Source organism: Octodon degus, unplaced genomic scaffold, assembly GCF_000260255.1.
Source record: "Octodon degus isolate 3935 unplaced genomic scaffold, OctDeg1.0 scaffold00007, whole genome shotgun sequence".
Classification (NCBI taxonomy): Eukaryota; Metazoa; Chordata; class Mammalia; order Rodentia; family Octodontidae; genus Octodon; species Octodon degus.
This window is the reverse complement of record NW_004524583.1, coordinates 19,799,644-19,804,779: the sequence shown is the minus strand read 5'-3', so window position 1 is coordinate 19,804,779 and position 5,136 is coordinate 19,799,644. Positions and strand designations below refer to the sequence as shown.

At 38.0% G+C, this 5,136-nt stretch overlaps 1 protein-coding gene across 1 annotated transcript in view; it reads right to left on the bottom strand.

The window, feature by feature from the left end:
- Kcnh5 (potassium voltage-gated channel subfamily H member 5) overlaps nucleotides 1-5,136 on the bottom strand; it is a 420,336-nt gene that overhangs the window by 346,309 nt on the left and 68,891 nt on the right. The window lies entirely within an intron of this gene.

The window sequence follows — 5,136 nt, the reverse complement described above, 5'->3', positions numbered from 1 at the left end:
AAAGATGAGCAAGGCAATGATCCTGAGAATATTCAGAAGATTTTTTAATCTAGCAGTTAATTGGAAAGATTCTCACCCTGACTAACTATATATACTGACACCTGTGAACTAAGCAACTGCACTGAAGATGGCAATTTTTAATAGTAGGTTCATGCTTGGAATGCCTGTCATTCTGGTCTTCTCAATGTGTGTTGCTTGTCATGACACACCGGTTGCTGCTGTGCTGTCTCTCAGGTAGATGACTGTTTAAAAAGGAAGGGATTAGTGAACAAAGGCAAGAGACTGGAAAAGCAACGTTGCAGGACTGTCCAGCTACAATGCTGTTTATGGTTAGATTTCTGGACTTATGTGGAAGCATATATAATTCTTTATTCCTATTTTTAAATACATTTTAATTAAAAAAATAAAAAGGGAAAAGGTGAAATACCATAAGATATTTTGAGGACAAAAAAGAAAAACCATGTTCACATTTTACCACAAGGTATTGTTATAATTGTTTTGTATTGTGTGTATTGTTATTGTCAGTTTTTGTTGTTTCTTAATGGACCTATTACTTTATGAATTAAATTTCACCGTAGGATGCAATAAGGTGAACATAGACTGTGCAGCAACTGGTGCTACCCATGAAGTTATGGAACACGTCCACCAGATGTGGATGAATTACTGTCACTAGCAGATGAATAGGATTAATAAGTGATTGCATCATTCTTTGCAAAACTTGTCATGAATGGTAGCCATGCACCAACTGTTTACCCCACATGCAGACAGCAAGCATGTACCAAGTGGCTTTCTTTTCTCTCGGTGATAAACCCATTTTACATTTGCAAAACTGGATTCTCTGAAGCAAGAATCTGCTGACAAAATCTGAAGTCCATCCAAGAAATGAAAAACAGTAACCCTGGCCAGGAAATTCAAATGAGCATAAATGAAGACACACGAGAAATAAAAGATGGTGGGGTGCTGCCAAAGGTAGACTGCACTGATGCAGCCCCAGGAGCTTAGAGAAGGGGACCCATTCACATCAGAGAGGAAAATGGCTGGAGGAAAGTGAGGTACAGGTCCCCACCAGGAAGGAAAAGCTGATGGTCCAGCACAGCTAAAGTAGACACATCAGCTGTTTGATGTTTGTTGTGATATAGAAAGTCATTTGACTATTTTCTCATGGAAAGAAAAGACGCCCCCTTTGTATCCCAAGTAACATTAGGATGAGGCAAGTATTGTTCAAGTGAATTGCCCCCAGTTACTTTTGCAAAGCAATAAAAGAATTTAACCCTCAATTATTCTATTTTCCTCTTCTTTTTTTAAATTTTTATTTATTTGGCATAGAGTCTTGCTACACAGCTCAGACTTATAGAATCCTCCTGTCTCAGGCCCCCCACCCCCCGCAGTGCAGGGATTACAGATGTGCACCACACCAGGATCCAGGGCAGGCATAGAATGTGGGACCAGGGATTGAACTCAGGACCTTGCACTTGCCAGGCAAGCATTTAGATGGATGAATTATCTCCCCAACCCCAATTGTTCTATTTTAAATCACTATACTTTAAATAAATATTTCAACATTTCTATTAAGTACAAAAGACATGGTTTCTATTTGCTTGGTCCTTTCTTTTGTTCCGGACTACCATAATAATAGAGAGCTGCAAGCCATACATCTAACCCATTACCCCAGTTCAGACCACTCCAATCCTAGGAAAGCCCTCCTCCATTGAGAAAAAGAGAAACAGAGACTTCAACAGCCCATTTGGGAAGCTGGTGGGGAGTGCACAGCACTGTACTGTCCTAGAGGCAGAGCCTCCCCCATCAACAATGTCGCTGCACACTGCTATTTTGATGACAAGCCTTACCCCACGCCACTTCCACTGGCCTCTGCGCTACTATTAGAGTGGCTCCACTTCACAAGGGCCCTGGAGATTAGGGGATTCACTGTGTGTGATAGATGCACTCCAGCCATGGGAGCTGCATCACACCTGTCCAGAATCCTCCTGGAGTAGGCCCATCCCCTGTAGCCCATGGAGACTGGCAAACACGTTCCTGCATTGTACTACCCCTGCTGGGACCCGCTGATGTGGACTGAGCATCCTCACCCCACAGAGCCTGCAGAGAGAGACTTTCTAACTCCACTACCACATGCACTGCACCCACAGCCTCTGTTTACAGCTAAAGATATTCAGTGTCCAATGGGAACCAGAGCCCACATAGTTTACCAAGCTGACACTCTAGTCTAAGATACTTTTTATATGGAAGTCATCCTATAAAAGTTATAAAAACAATTAATCTATCAGATGTGCAAATATTAACATAAGATCATAGAAGTATACAAAAAAATATGATGCATCCCAAGGAACACAATAACTCCCTAGCAACAGATACCAAAGAAAAAGAAATTAGCAAAATGCCTAAACAAGAATTCAAGAGAGTAATTCCAAAGAAGCTCAACAAAATGCAAGAGAATCCAGACAAATGACTCAATCACATTAGGAAGACTATGCACAAAATGAATTTAAAAGTTCATTAAAGAACTAGAGATCATGGGAAAAACACAAAAAGAAATCTTGGAACTGGAGATATCAGTAAATCAAAAAAGTACACATATAAAAGCAGACCTAATTTTATAAAGCACATACTGTTAGATGTAAAGGGGGAAAAGTAGGCTACCATATAATAATAGCTGAGGACTTCAGTATTCCACTTTCATAAGGACAGATCGGATCATACAAACAAAAAGTAAAAAAAAATCAGATATAAATTATGTTGCAGACCACATGGACCTACCAGACATGTACAGAACATGTCATCCAATATTACAGCAGATAATTCAACACATGGAACTTATCTACAAGAGACAGCAAACCAGGGTACTAAACAAGTTTCAACAACTCAAAAAGAATCTTACATCATCTACAACTTCTCTGATATGACAGAAAAAAAACTGAAATCAACAGAATAAGGAAATTTTGAAACTGTCTAGATAGGTATAAACTAAACAACATGCTGCTGAAGAAACAGAAAGTCACTGGGAAAAAAATAAAAAGAAATTATAAAATGTCTGCAACAAAAATGTAAACACAACATACCAAAACTCATGAATATTTCAGTGCTAAGAGAAAACTTTATAGCACCTGCTGTTTACATCAAAAAAAGAAAGATGCATGTAAATGAACTAATAATAGGTAAGAGTAAACCTCATTCAAAATTTATACATGGGAAGAAACAAGGTTGGAGTAGAAACAAACAAAATAAAGATTAAAACATCAAAACAAAAGCCTGATGAAACAAAATTGAATTTGGGAAATATTACAAAGTCAATAAGCATTTAGCTATATTAACAAAGAAAAATAAGACTCAAAATAAAATCAGAAATGAAAAAGAATTTTAATTGATACATTAGAAATACAAAGGATCATAGGTACTATTAATAAACAACTATACACAATAAATTAGAAAGCACGGAAGTTGGTAGCCTTTTGGGAATATATAAACAATAAAAATGGACCACGAAGACATAAAACCCGAGGATACCACAGTAAGGAGCAAGACCAATTCAGTAATAAAAAAAAATTTCCCAACAAAGAAAAAGCCCAGGATCACATGGTGTCTTAGTTATTTTTCTGGTTGCTCAGACAAACTACTCAGTGCTCAAAGTTAAGAAAGGGAGAAAGGTTCATTTAGCTCACAGTTTGTAAAGGTTTCAGTCCATAATCAGCTGGCTCCAAGGCAGGGTGGCATCACAGAGGGACAATATGATGCTGGCAGAGAGCAAAAAGGAGTAAGAGGGAGAGAGACAAGTCTCTTTGTATCCCTTATATTGTATCTAATCTATCAGGATTGGGACAGTGCCAGACCAATCAATGAATGGATACAACAATCACCCAGCCTTAATCTCAGCATTGTACTATGAATTAAACACACACTCTAGATTCATCCACCTTCAAAATAAACACTAGGACCACATTAATTTTATTTGAAAAACAAAAATAGGAACATTCTATGAAGCCTGCATTATCCTGATTCTAAAACCAAAGGACAACAATACAGAGTAGTATCTCTGACATAGTTGCAACAGTTCTCAAGCAAATACAACCAAATTAAATCCAATGGCCACTGAAAACATCAGTTGCTACGATCAAGTAGGACTTATCTCAGTGACACAAAGCCAGTTCAACATATCCAAATCAATTTTAAAAATATATCAACAAAACGAAGGCCAAAACCATATGATCAACTCAAGAGATGCAGAAATCCCATTCAATAAAATTCAATACACCTTCATGATAAAGAAGAATCTGAATAAATTAGGGATAGATGAAACATATAGGCTATTGATAACATATCCCCAGTAATATACTAAATGAGGAAAAGCTGTAATTGTTTCCTGTAAGATCTGGAATACAGCACAGATACCCACCTACCACCCACACTCCACACAGCATTGTAGTCTTACCAACAGAAATTTGTCGAGAGCAGGAAAAGAAAAAAAGAAAAAAAAAGCACATGAACAGAAAGGGATGATACAATTCTCCATTTACATAAAAATCTGAAATCTGCATAAAGCACTACGAAAACTGATAAATAAATTCAGGAAAGTTTCAGGACACAAAGTTGGCGCCCAAAAATCAGTAGCTTCTTTTATACATGAATGACAAACTTGCTGAGAAACAAATAACAAAAACAGTCCCATTTACAACAGCAAAAAATTTTAAAAAACTCAAAACACCTGGGAAGAAATTTAACCCAGGGATAAATAATTACTAGGGTCAGCCAGATAGCTCAGTGGACTAAAGCGCTTGCTTAGGCAGAGCACAGCGGCCAGGGGTTCAATCCCCAGGTGCCATGCTGGCCCTACCCTAGGGCGTGCTGAGTCGGCAATTGAGATTGAGTGTGGTGGTGCACACCTGTAATCCCAGTGCTTGGGAGGCTGAAGACAGGAGAATCACTGTGAGTTCAATCTACCTAGTGAGACCCTGTAGACCCTGTACTAAATACATTAAAAAAAAAATTTATAATGAAAATTATAAAATACTGCTGAAACAAATTGAAGGAGAAAATTTTCTGATCAAGAAGATTATGGGGCCAAAGAGGAAAGTGATCGATGATGTAGAGTGTGCCTAAGGAGAGTCACATGGGGAGAAGACA